General features: G+C 36.1%; 1 long non-coding RNA gene across 1 annotated transcript; it reads left to right on the top strand.

Moving 5' to 3' along the window:
* Positions 1 to 3,162: 3,162 nt before the first annotated feature.
* LOC129348754 (uncharacterized) lies at positions 3,163 to 13,834 on the top strand. The gene is made up of 3 exons (XR_008601439.1): positions 3,163 to 3,760; positions 4,168 to 4,316; positions 9,388 to 13,834. It is a non-coding gene; the product is annotated as an uncharacterized LOC129348754 (long non-coding RNA).
* Positions 13,835 to 14,221: the final 387 nt, after the last annotated feature.

The following is a 14,221-nucleotide window of genomic DNA, read 5'->3' as shown; positions in this document are numbered from 1 at the left end:
TCTGACATTTATTCTGAGTTGAAATTTTGATCATGCCATTTCTTACGCAACCGCTCTAAGCAGTCTGTTAATACCTTTTGTAATCACTGAGGTCACTGTAATTGTCTTGATAAAAGTACTAAGCAATTTGATTCTTGACAGGATTGTGTTTTATGACACTGTTCCTTCCAGGGAACAACATGCTACATTTTATATTAAAAATAAATAAATTGGTCAGGGCGGTTTTCATGGAATTTTTGAGAATTATAGAGACAACAAAACCACTTGGATTAATCTTGGTTTGTGGTTTCAGTTTAATGTTGTCAATGTTTTAATATGTAACGAGTTATTTAGCCACTATCATGCTTGAAAAGGTATTGTGAAAAATGAATAAATAGAATACATTGTCACTGAACTGTATTGATACATCAAGTGTAAACATTTTGCATCTTTTCTTAGTTATCAATGCTTGTGCAATATGTTTTCATAAAACACAATCTTTGGTATTGTGTTTTCTTCTAAATATTTTTTGTGCAACTTATAAGTATATAAATGCAATTTTCGATAGACATAACTATATGGTCCGTTTATATTTTGGCAAGTGGGTTTTCCGTTCTGAAACGGGTATTGAAAAATAAAAAACGAGTGGTTATTTGATTTTCGTTTTAAAATACAAAAATTTAAATTGAAATACAAGCCGTTTTTCCTTTTCATGATCAAAAAGGGATATACGAAATTTTAAAAATGCTTTGATTTTCATTTTATATTTAGAATAACAAAAAAGTAAAATCAGTAAGAGGCAGAAACGAAAAAAGGTCAGTTTTTTCATTTTCTGAGACCGGAAGTAGTCATCAGCAAGTGTGGAGCCAAACAGAGTACGGTGCATAGACTGGATATAATTTTTTTCGTTAGTTTTCATGGTCAAAATGAGAGATCAGGTGGCCGATCTTAAAATAAATCAATATTGATTTTTTTTTTTATAGAGCGTTAAAGTTTTGCGAAGCCAGGGGGCGGGACTACTTGTTTGACAGTCTGGTCTGGAATGATTGACAGGTCCTATGGAGGAGGCAGCAGAGACTCTGCTCTCCTCGTTTGGATTAATTCTGATACAATAACTGTTAGTTTATTTTACTAATTTATCGGTGGAGCAGCAGAACCTTTTCCACAGACAGTTTTCCTGCCCGTTGGCTTGTTTTAACCAGTTTTCTGCCTTCAGCTGATTCTACCAGCAGACACTGAAAGGACTCTGATAGTTCGGTAAGTTAATGTTTATTTTCGTATCGGTGCCGCTTTTAATGCACTTTATATGCAGCTTTAGTGTCAGATATAATGTGTGCCATGCAGTCCAGATGTCGGTGGAGTTTATTTCTGTGTGTGTTGACCAGAGAAGAGAGTTAGCATCCAGTAAATATTAGTTTTAATGTTAGCGATGCTAACCGAGCTAGCTGCTCAGTCGTAGCCTGGTTAAAGCTAACGTAGCATTAAGCTAACGTAGCATTAAGCTAACGATGTTTGTGGTGTTTCATGTAAACAGCTGAAGTGTGTTGTGTACTGTAGTGTGGTACATTTAATTAATAAAACTGTCAGTGGAGACGCTGGTTCACATTAATGTAACGTTTAGAAAACCTAAATGTGATTAAAACAGTGAGGTTAAGGTTCTGTGTTGTCAGTAGTCCTGAATATCTGCTGAGTCTCTGAAGTTAAACTGGAGAAAACAGTAAATCTACTCTCTAGTCGTTAACGTTGTTTAATGATTGATTCACATGTTGTAGTACATCTTTGTGCAGATTAGAAAAATAACCTCCCAGAATATGTCCAAAGTAATGATTGACACTACAGTTATTACATTTAAATTACAGCACAGATAAGCTGGAAAATAAAATCCTTTCCTCTAAAGCTAAAGTGACTACAGGCCTTTCTGTCTTTTAGTGCTTGGAAAACTTCATGAAATAGGAAATCTTTCCAGGGTCACTTTAAAATGAACCTCTGCTGTTGATGCTGATACTGTGATGTCTGTCTTCAGCTCAGGTGTCTCATGTTCACTGTGAGGATCTTCTGAGTGAAGCCAGCAGAAGGAAAACCTCATCTGGATGTGAAGAAGGAGACTGAATGGACGACATCCTCAGTGAACCATTTCCTGTTTAACTTTCACTTACAGAAGGACAGACTAACTGTCAGCAGTTTATTATTCTCTGTTCTTAGTATTCAGGGGTTCTATTTATCACCTTTAACTTCATCTCTGCTGTTGGAGCAGAAATACAATATAAAAAGTCCATGTTATTTATAGCAGATATGCAGCATTAAAACATCAACACATTCAGGTCAAGAGCTTCATTATTTCCTTTATTGCACATTTAAAAACTACATTGTTTAACTATTGTGAATTTTAAAGATGTGTAAACACATGTAATAAATGGATGAAATAAATAATGTGTTGCTGACAGTGAAGTGTAAAAACTGAACAGTCACAAGACACGTATTCTGAAGAGAGGAGCTGAATCTGCAGCATTATTGTTATTACTGGAAGGATGAGGAGGACATCAGTGCTGCTCTTCCTCACAGTGATGAAGGAGAAAAGACTCTTCAGACAACCACAGCTGGATGTTCATGTTCTCTGGAGCTCTCAGTCCATCAGACTAGATGTTTCCAATGATCCAGACCAAGACTGGAAGGAAAATACACTAACCGTGAGGAAAAGATCCACAAGGTTCTTTCATTCCAACTGCAGGAACAATAAATATCAGAGTGAACAACATCAGGATATGAATGGAACATAATACAGTGTTGTATTTTGTTCTATTTTTTAATCATATGGAAATGTTTCTTTTCCTGGTTGAGGCTAAAGAACATTTTAATGCCTTAGATGGACAATAAAGTTTATTCTATTTTATTCTAATGTATCATTAGCATTAACATGAGCTCCACAGTTATCTGACCATACACTGTTGTAGAGAAAAAAACTGAAGCAAAGAACAGAGATACTAACTCAGAACAGAACTGAGAGATTAACATCCATCAGTAACAGTTCTGTGGAGGAACATTAACGTAGATTTATTTATATCTGCTGATCATTAAAATTGCAGTTATCGATCCGTTATGATTGATCAGCTGTGATCTGCAGGAAACTTAGCTACAGCTGACAGTTAACTAGTTTATGACACTGACTAACCTGATTTAGTATCAGCGTTAGTACTAAATGAGGAAACCTCAGATTTACAGAACAATTTTAAAACCTGATGGTAGAACATGTTTATATCAGAGGTTACAGTCTGATGTTAACTTACAGTAACTTCACTGCTTTATATGTGATGTTGTCCAGATGTGGAGAAGAGTACAACTAGTTACAAAAATGACTTACCTGTAGAGTTTATCTTCACTTTTGGGGGCTAACGTTGTTAGCAGCAGCAGGTGAACAGCGGAAGCCGTAAATGTGGGCGGGACAGAGAGTCCTGACCCATACACGGATATTTATATCTCTGGCAGCTGCAGCTCCCAGTGAACAGGAGGATTTTATTAGAGGAAGTCAGGCACAGTCACAGAGAGAAACACGAGAGCTCACACTGAAACGGAGCTACAGCGTTGTGTCTTGGAGAAGATTTATTTTCAAAGCTACATGTGTGACGGTAATAAACCGTGCCAGAGCAGACCTCATTAGCACTTCCGCTAGGTCGGCTCACCTTTCCGGTCACTCCAGGGACGCTGTTGTCGGTAATGTAGCCAGAATATGGATTCATTTTTCGTTTGGGCTTGACAACGACGAGAACAAAACTATTCAGAGCAGGTAGAGCAGCTAGCTAACGCTAGTTACAGTTTGATTTACATTTTCAATATCACATTTTTGAAATCACGTAATTTTTCCGTAAAACAAATAAGGCTTTTATTTTGAAAGAGATACCTGGAAAAGTTGTTTATCCGTAATTCCGCTAACTTGACTGAACGTGGGCTGCCCGTTAGTTAACGTCAATATGATGTATAAATGCAGATGGACTTCATATATTTCACTATGCAGATATTTTTATTGATGTCCAGTGCATTTTATAGAAATAAACATATTTGATAGAAATAATAGAAATGGATTTCTGTTTCCTTATAATAATTTAGTTAATGCAATTAAATGTTCATCAGTGATTCAAGTGAAACTTTTACTTTGTACCTATATTCTTTAAAATAACTGCCATCTCGTTACAGAGTGAAAGTAGCAGTTCCTCCTGAAGGTCAGAGATTGCAGCATCTGAGGGCCTCTTCAAAAGAAGACGTAGTTGATGAAGGCGTTCTGGAGCAGGACCAGAAAGACCACGACCAAGCAGCCTTGAGATCTTAGGCAGCGTCTCCCTCAGGTGGGTGTCAAAGGTGTTCACGGTCAGGTCTGTGGTAATCCTGTCAAAAAACAAAACAGAAAAAAATCTAGATTATCAATCAACATGTAACCAAAGCACTCTATGTATAACGCCATAGTATAGGATGTAGTTCAAAAAATGTCAATGTGTAGTATACTTTTCAAGAATAACATAGTATGGCCTGTAGTTCATAGTATAGCATGTCAGCAAAAAAAAAACCCCATAGATTATTATGTGGTTCAAAAAGCGCAAAATGGTAAGATGTTGCCTAAAATTGTCATGTATGATATGTGGTTCAAAAAATGTTATAGTGCAGTATATTGTCAAAATAGTATGTTATTCAAGAAAACATCAGAGTATAATATGTCGTCTAAAAAATGCCATAGAGTAATATTTCATTGCACAAGTAAAAGTATAGTAATTTTTAAAACTATTCAAATTCATGTCATAATATGTTGCTAAAAAACAACAAAAAAACTCAAACAAAAAAATGTCATAGTAATATGTTAATTAAAAAAGCCTATAGTATAGCATGTCGCTCAAAAAACGTCATAGTATAGCCTTTGCTATGAAAAAACGCCATCATATACATCGTATATTGTACAAATAAGTCAAAGGAAAGAGACATACATTGTAGAATTGTAGTAATTGTGGGCTGACTGATTTACTGATTATCAGTATTTTATTTTTTACTGATTTACGGTAATAAATACATTTAAAAATGGTGCTACTTTGGCTCTGAACCTTTGTCTACCTGTGGTCGCTCTCTCTTCTGGAGTGATTTGATTGGTTATACGTCACGAATAAAACTCCTTTAACTTAACATCTGTAAACAAAACAAAAACGTATTAACAAAGTTTTCTGTTAGAGTTTGTATTCTTGTAAGTTTAACTCCAAGACTTTAAATACTTTCATTTACTGCAAATGAATATCTACTCCAAATGTCTCACTAATAATCATTATGAGCCTTAAAAACCCACAAAACACCCCTCTATACTGGACCACACTTAGTACAGTCCGGTTCCCCCTTCTATAAATCTGCTTGGAATCTTCCACTTCCTGTTTGTCAAAGTGGCCTTCTACCTGGACAGGTTTTGTTGGAGCTCATGCAACAAACATTTTGGGTAACTGCACTTTAATATGGATGGATGATACTGAATTAGAGTCTGTTTTAATGAGACTGAGTTAAGATGTGTAGCTCTGTCATTAAATAGGAAATTATTTCTCAGAATTCACAGAGGAAAGTCTGAAATGTTTGCTAGGTTAGCATCCCACATGTTCTTTGGCTCAGCTAAAGCTAACTCTCTCCAACTTCTGGATCTCTTGAGTTGCTTGTTGTTAAAATATCTTGCTAGAGGTGCTGAAGCTCAGAAAGTCTGAGATGTTTGTTCAGAATCAGCTCATTCTCAAGTCTTATCTGAACTGTCCTCTTTTGTTTGAACTTTCCCTAAACTTAGGAGTTAATGACAGAGCAGCACATCCAGACTCAGTCTCATTTATGTAGACATTAAACTTCAGTGTCATTCATTGATGTTAAAGTGCAGTTTTTCAAATGTTTGTTGCACATGCTTCCGACCAAAGCAGTCCAGGTGGAAGACGATGTGAAGAGAAAGCTCCAGAGAATGAATATCACACATTTACGTTGGAAATAAATGTCCTTTAATTAGACATTGTCATGCAAAAGTTGGATTTCCCTTTAATGATGTTCAAATCTTTGTTGAGTGTTTTGTTGATGTTGGTTTCTAAATGTTTTCTGACACTCGGCCCCAAAGATTAAAACCTTCTACAGCTCACAAGCTGCAACAATTCACACATTATCAACTATCTTTCTGACTAAACTAAGAAAAAAGTGAAAAACCGCCTGATTCCCGCATCATGAATGTAAATCTTTTTGGTTTTTATGACAGTAAACTGAATATATTTGGGTTTGACATTTTATAATCCAAAACGAAATGAATTACTGGAGAAAACAATCAACAGATTAATGGACAAAGAAAATGTGTTTTCCAACATATATGGCTGAATTACTCCAACATTACAAGATACATACAGTTTTAATTCAATTTTATTTATATAACACCAGTTACAGGTCAAATTGTCTCAAGACGCTTTATTTTTATATATTTATATATTTTTTTGTCATATTTAAAATATGACAACGTAAGAAATTTCAACCTCTTGACTAATCCAATTTATCATTTGTTTTTTAAGAGACTAATCGACAATTAAAATAAATTTCTCCACTAAAACTAATAAACATGAGGTCAAATAGAAGGAAGAGTTTTAAATACTGCACTCACACGACGACAAGAATAAAGTTTCTCTACAAAAACTAGATCTGCTGGTGGATTCCATTAAAGTCCTAATAAATGATAATAAAGTGTGATACTAAAGGTTTGTGGTGCTAAAAATCTCCAAGTAAAGATATCAAGTTGAACATCTGGATGGATGTTGATAAAAGTTGACCTTCCTTCATTTCTCTGGAGCGACTCCATGGATTTTATGGATGGTGGTTAAAGACCTGCTCTTCTTGTGGTCTTCCTTCTAGTCGCTGTAAAAAGTCAGTCCATCCTGGCTGACTTCAACACCTCTTCATGACAACTTGTTCTGCCTCGGACCTGGTGGAAACTCAAGAAACTCGGGAAAACCTGTGGAGACTCGAATAACTCGTGGAGACTCGAAGAACTCGTGGGGCGGGGGAAGGTGTGGTGGGTGGTGGGGGGAGGCGGGGGAGTAGAGGGGGGAGGCCGCCACCCACCTCCCCACCTACTCTCCGCCCTGACTCCACCCAGACTCCGCCTTGGCTCCACCCATGTGGTGACTTCAGAAACTACGATGCCAAAGGGACGACGAATTTATTTCTTTTTATATGATCTGTAGCTCAGTGAGTTAAGGATTTGCCTGTGGAGCTGCAGGTCGCTGGTTCAAGACCAGACCCTTCTTAAATTTTCTCAAAATCCTGACAAAGACAAAGAAAGAAAAGAGCCAGTGGCGGGTCTTGAACCTGCGACCTTCCAGTCTGTAGTCACTCTTCTTATCCCCCTGAGCTACTTGCTCAGATACTAATTCTTCTTTTTTTTGCGCATTTATCATCTATTTTTTGTCATTTTCGAGTTTTTTTTGAACTCGAGTCTCGACTCGACCATTTTTCTCAGGAGGTTGGACTTTCGCCTTTGTGCTGGAGGGTGGAACCCTCAGTTCCAAGACTTTCCAAGCCTCCAGACCTCCTGAGTCCTCAGGACCTGAGCTTTCACACAGTCTGAGGGCTGAAATTTTCTAAGTCCCACAGTAGTTCTCTGTTAGATTGAACTTTCACACAGTCCAAGGACTGATATCTTCTAAGTTCCTGAGTACTTCTCTGTTAGTTTGAACCTTCAGACAGTCTGAGGGCTGAAATTTTCTCAGTCCCACAGTAGTTCTCTGTTAGATTTAACTTTCACACAGTCCAAGGACTGATATCTTCTAAGTTCCTGAGTAGTTCTCTGTTAGTTTGAACCTTCAGACAGTCTGAGGGCTGAAGTTTTAAAAGTTTCTCAGTACTTCTCTGTTAGTTTGAACTTTCTGGTTAACAGAAGCCTTAAAACTTGTGACCATGAGTCTTGATTTCACATTTAGACCATCCATCTGAGTTCTTCTCAGACCTTCACCTGTGGGTTCTTTAAAAATCCTGAACAAACTTTGATTCTCTTCACTAAACAGTAAAGTTTGTGGAGATCAGAAGGTAACATTAGTTTGATCAATGCCTTCAACTACTAGCAGACTTTATCTGGAAAGCAGTTTTCTGAAATGAATTCTTAGTAAATCTGTCCACAATCAAACCAAGAACACAGAAAGAGGAAATGTTTGAAGAAACAACTCGATGTTTTCATTTCAGACTAGAAAACGCTGTAAGAATTTTATCTGTTTTTGCTCTTTTTGATCGTTTTGTTGTCTCTTCTGTTTAATTTGATCTTCTAAAGTTTAACTGGTGTCTTTTCAAATGTTTTGTCTTTAGTTTGATTCTTCTTAAATGTTTAGTTTTGCTCTTTTCTCACCTTTTATTCTTTTCTGTCTGATTTGATTTAGAAATGTTTTGTCTTTTTAATGTTTAATTGTTTCTTCAAATGTTTTATCGACTTGTTTGAAAAATTTCCTTTTCTTTCCCAATGTTAAATTTTTCGATTAAATCTTTAATGTTTTTCTTTTTAAATGTTTTACCACTTTTTAATGTTTAATTTTCTTTTTAAATGCTTCATTGTATTTTCTGTTTAATTCCTATTTAAAGTTTTATTGTCTTTAAGATGTAATTTTCTAATTAAACACTTAATTTTTTAATTAAATGTTTTGCCTTTTTAAAAGTTTAATAATCTAATTCAATGTTTTGTATTTTTTAAATGTTTAATATTCTTCTTGTTTAATTGTATTTTTTAAATGTTTAATTACGTAAAATATTTCATCTTTAATGTTTAATATTTTTGTTTAAATTTTTTTTGTTTAATTTCATAATTACATTTTGTATCTTCTGTTTAATTATCTAATTAAGTATTTTGTCAGTTTAACATAATTTAATTGCATTTAATGTTTAATTTCCGTTGTAAAAGTTTTATTGTATTAAATGTTTTTCCTTTGATTTAATTGCTTTTTTAAATGTAGTTTATTCCTCTAATTTTTTTTCTGTCAAGATTTTAACCCCAACCTTAAAAATGAAACAAACCCTTAAATCACAACGAAAATACTTCTGTTGTCACAATCATGAGTTAGTCAATTATTCAGTTTATCAATTCAACTTTATTTGTTTAGCACCTTTCACACAGATGACAAAACTAAACATGCAAAGATAAAAAACTACACTAAAACTATGATTAAAACTCAAAAAAAGATTTAACAAAAAAAGATTTAACATGGTAATAAAATCTGTTGTGTCCAGGGGATGGAGGGAGTTTATTGAAGTCTTCTTGGGCTCACATGGTAAATCATTTAAAATATAAACTTTATAGTCAGTCTAAGGAAACTGGAAACTGCAGAGGGACAGAAGAAGCAACAATATCTCCTGTTTTCTCCTTTAATGAGTCTATTCTTCCTGTGCTTTCAGACCAAAGAACTACAGACTCTTCACAACCTGCTCAAACTCTTGGTACAGGACCTCACCACACGGGTCAAGAAGGTTTCTGTCTCATTTCTACTCTGAAGCTCACCTTCTCCTGCTCAAACTGCTGACAAATGTTTCTGCTGCTCTAAAGTCTGGTCTCCAGAACTTCCTAAAACTCTCAAAGTCTCTTCTGCTGCAGGTTGCTTTGTAGAACTGTTCCAGAAAACCTCACTAAACCACATGGAGGGGCCTCAAGATAGTCGTCCAAATGAAACAGTACAAAAACCAAACTAGCACAACCCAAACACTAAAGTCTCCTGCAGCCTACCAGAGAACCTCTGAGAACAGAGAATCAGGACAGGAACTCTTACCTTCTGGACAACCAAAGCTGCTTCTCAAACAAGAATACAGAATGTGTCTGAGCAAAAACCTCTACAGACTCACTACAGCCAAGATAAAGACACAACTCAGCTGCACCAAATCCACTAATCACTGCACACATTAGCACCATGTGCTGTGGCTAAAGAACCTCATTTACCAAGACAACTATCCAGTACAAAGCCCTAAAACACACCAAAACATTACGACCCGGCTGTCTAGGGAAACACATTAAAGACGATTTTACTGCTGGAAGCTGCAAGCCAACGCCTAAAGAACAAACTAAAGCAAGGGAGCCAAACCCGCTTCAGTAGTGAAGAGAATCTGAAGAAATGTTTGTCTCCAGCTAAACAAAGCAGGAAGACACTGAGCTGCTCAGGTGTTCCTGATAACACCAAGCAGCCACCTGGACAGCCAATAGGAACACAGCTTCCTGGAAGTCTAGAGGGCTGGCTTAGTGAAGGAAATTTAGTTTAAAGTAGAAGCAGAAAGTTAACAAAGAAAGTTGAAAACCACCTTCTGATACCTGAAATCTCTGAGTTTTCACACAAAGAACACCTGAACATGTCAAACTGGTTCCATAGTAGAACCCTCATTGTAAAAACGTCATAGTATGGTGTGTTGCTCAAAAAATATTAGGGCCCGGCTGTCTAGGGTCACTGAGGAGCAACACAAAAACAGGACAAACGCTGGTTTCCAGGGGGTTAGGAGGATATTTATTTGAAAGAGGAAGTTTACAACAACACAACATGTGAGCAGAAAAATCACAAAGTCTGTCTTTAGTTCAGCTGAAAATATTAGTTTTTGTCTTTTTTATTGACCAAATTTTTCAGAAAGTAGATGAAGAATAATTAAAGCTCTCATGTAAAAGTCCAACTTATTTTGGATCCTTGTGGAGAGTTTAATCTTAGAGTTTGTAAAGCTGTTGAGTTTTTAGTCACATGGATTGTTTTGACATTTAATAACCGAGTCCTGAAAAAAAATTACAGTTGTGGATTTCTGTCATTTAGTCTCGCATTTAGGTTTTCATTGAAAAAAAAAATCATCATGAATTTTGGCGCAAAAAAAGGCCATAGTATACTATGTCGACAAAAATGAGATTTTTTAACATGTTGCAAAAACGTGCAATATGATGAAATGATGTAAAGGAGGCCGTGAAAAACACTCCAGAAAGGTTTTCTTTGAAAAAAATTCATCATGAATTTTGGCGCAAAAACAACGCCATAGTATACTATGTCGAAAAATAAAAAGCGAATTTTCAACATATTGTAAAAATGTGCCATATGATGAAATAATGTAAAGGAGGCCGTGAAAAACACTCCAGAAAGGTTTTCTTCGAAAAAAAAATCAACATGAATTTTGGCACAAAAAAAAAAACGCCTTACTATACTATGTTGAAAAAAAAATGAGATTTTTAAACATGTTGTAAAAACGTACCAAATGATGAAATAATGTAAAGGACGCCGCGAAAAACACTCCAGAAAGGTTTTCTTTGAAAAAAAAAAAATCATCATGAATTTTGGCGCAAAAAACGCCTTACTATACTATGTCGAAAAAAAAATGAGATTTTTTTAAAATGTTGTAAAAACATGCCATATGATGAAATAATGTAAAGGAGGCTGTGAAAAACACTCCAGAAAGGTTTTCTTTGAAAAAAAATTATCATGAATTTTGGCGCAAAAAAACCCGCCATAGTATACTATGTTGAAAAATAAAAAGCAAATTTTCAACATATTGTAAAAACATGCCATATGATGAAATAATGTAATGGAGGCCGTGAAAAACACTCCAGAAAGGTTTTCTTTGAAAAAAAAAAAATCATCATGAATTTTGGCGCAAAAAAAGGCCTTACTATACTATGTCGAAAAAAAATGCGATTTTTCAACATATTGTAAAAACGTGCCATATGATGAAAAGATGTGACATGAAAATGCATTTTACAAAATCAATAACATTCATTTTCTGTCTCATTTTAAAACTGATGAGTTTCGATTGAACCTGATCCTGTACTAGCGTGAGGTAAACAACTACATTGTCTAGGAGCAAAGACAGCAATAGCTCGGCCTCATTTCATCTTAAATGAAGCTTTTGAAACATTCAGTATAAAAAGTTAGCAAACTGACAGGTCGGGCATTTTGCTGAGATTGTTGCATTTCACTAACTAGTCCAGCAGAATGGAAATATATATTAAAGCCACAAATTACAAAGCCCCACGATAGCATATAAATAGAGTATAAAACAGAGTCAAGATGTAATATCAGAGGAGGCAAGAAAACACCAGTGGTCAGTGCAGATGTCCAAGGTTGGGATACAGCAGCTGGTGTAGTCGCTGTTTGCAGACAACAGATAGAATCCAGCACTTATACACACCAGGCAGTACCACATAGCGACACAAGATCATCTTATAGACCCACTGTGAGTATTCAGTCACACAATAGCTGTGCATGGACAGCTGTCTGTGCAGCTTTCATGTCACTGCTTGAAATCAATGTCCTTTCTTTTCACCCTAAAGCCTCTTCAGAGGCTTAGCGGTTTGTCAAACAGCGCCCAGTATAAAGGCTTTTGGTCTTCAGCAGAGGTAGGCAGGCTTTTCACAGCAGATTATGATTGACTCGATGATTGCAGAGAACTTGGGGCTGACAGCTCAGATTAGGATCGGATCGCTTTTCCCTTGACAGGAAAGTAATGTGTTCCATCATGGTTTCCGTCCAATGTGTAGCCAGGTTAAAAACAAAAGGGTCACAGTTACAGGTCCATGTCTTTCATATGAAACTGCATGACAAACTGGATCACTGCAAGAACAATTAGGTTCTTTCACTTTTTGAAGACATCTTTCTCTCTTTATTAGAGCTTGACACTTTCCTCAAATTAGTCAGATTCCTAGACCTTTGACACATGCAGCAGTTTGTCTTGTCAGACCAGGTGAAGCTCGGTTTTAGCAATCTGCTGGCCTGAAGAGGAACTGTGAGCTTTTGATTACAACATAGGAAGTTGTGTGTTCTAAATGCTTCATGTTCAAGCGGCAACATCGCGGCGTAACCTGTGAAAACTCTGCTGCTAGGCAACAGCATGATGGATGTTACCGTCTGCATCTAGAGGCTAACCAGCTAGCAAAGGAGTAGATGAAGTAGTGTAGGTTGCAAAGGAATAGCAAAAGAATGAGGCCGCTGGGAATATTAATGTCGCGTTACATTAACATTATCGTCAGACATTATAAAACTAGTAGGAAAAACTCCGACTAAAATTGCAATGAACTAATTCACCATCACACCATCTGGCTCAACTTTGAGAAAAGTGGGGGGAATTCATAAGGACTCTTCCAGTAAACACAGCACAGCTTAAAGGTAGGAATTATTGCAATGCAGTTAATAATTATATGAGTTGCTCCTGTGTTTGACATAAAATATCTGCTGCAGAAAAGCTCAAATTAACTTTGGTGTCACTCCACCATTCAGTTCACTGATATGTTTACATCAGAATTTGAGGAAAGTGATACTGTAACAAAGCTATGTATTAGACTAAAAAACTACCCCACTTAAACTGAGCTAGACAGCCTAATATGCAGTGATCTATAACAGGCAACAGAGGGCGCCACACAAAGGCAACACAATCTGTTGGATGTTGGGATGCCCTAAGGACACCCAGAAAAGTGGAATATTGTAGCTGCTTTATTTTAAGATATTAAAATGTGAGTTTAAAGTGACATTTTATTTCAGTAACAGCCGAGTTAAGGGTTATTAAGAACATCAACTCAACAGTATCTTGTAAGTTAATCTGTACATAGTAAAGTATTTGTGAACTATTCATGCAGGTTATTTTTTAATATGAAAGAATAACATGAACCAGACAACAATTGGAAGATCATCTCACATTTGGTGATTTCAGCAAAGGCACATTTTTAAAACCTATTTTCTTCACTTTGAGATTAAACTGTAACTTTACATAAGAATGTCTTGTAGCTGACAAGTTAAACGTTATTGTTTTAGTTTATTAGGACATACAACAAAGCATTTCCTGTGAATTTTTTCATGAAGGATTTGAGAGACATTCTTTTTACAGATGCATTTTTTATTTAGGCTGAAATATTAGATTCAGTATTTCTCCATCAAATCTAATCAGTGTGTTGACAGCTTTTAAACAGGCTAAAGCCTTCAAGTGTGAACATTGCTCCAGAACAAGCTAGAAATGCTAATGTGTAAATGCTTCATACAAATCTTCAACCCGGCAGCAGAGAAGATCTCTACAATCACCAGAGTTTAAGTGGGCATCAAGGATCAGTGACACCAATTCAATATACAACCAGATGTGAAATATGACCACCATGTCTCCTGCTGCTCCGGAGGTCAGACGTTAAATAAATATGTTTCCACCCAACATTAAGATGTCACAGTGAAGTTGACCTCTGACCTTCTACATATAAAATGCCATCACTTCATCATCATTTTACAGTTTTTCTCGA

Source organism: Amphiprion ocellaris, chromosome 4, assembly GCF_022539595.1.
Source record: "Amphiprion ocellaris isolate individual 3 ecotype Okinawa chromosome 4, ASM2253959v1, whole genome shotgun sequence".
Taxonomy (NCBI): Eukaryota; Metazoa; Chordata; class Actinopteri; family Pomacentridae; genus Amphiprion; species Amphiprion ocellaris.
This window is presented reverse-complemented; position numbering and strand designations above follow the sequence as displayed.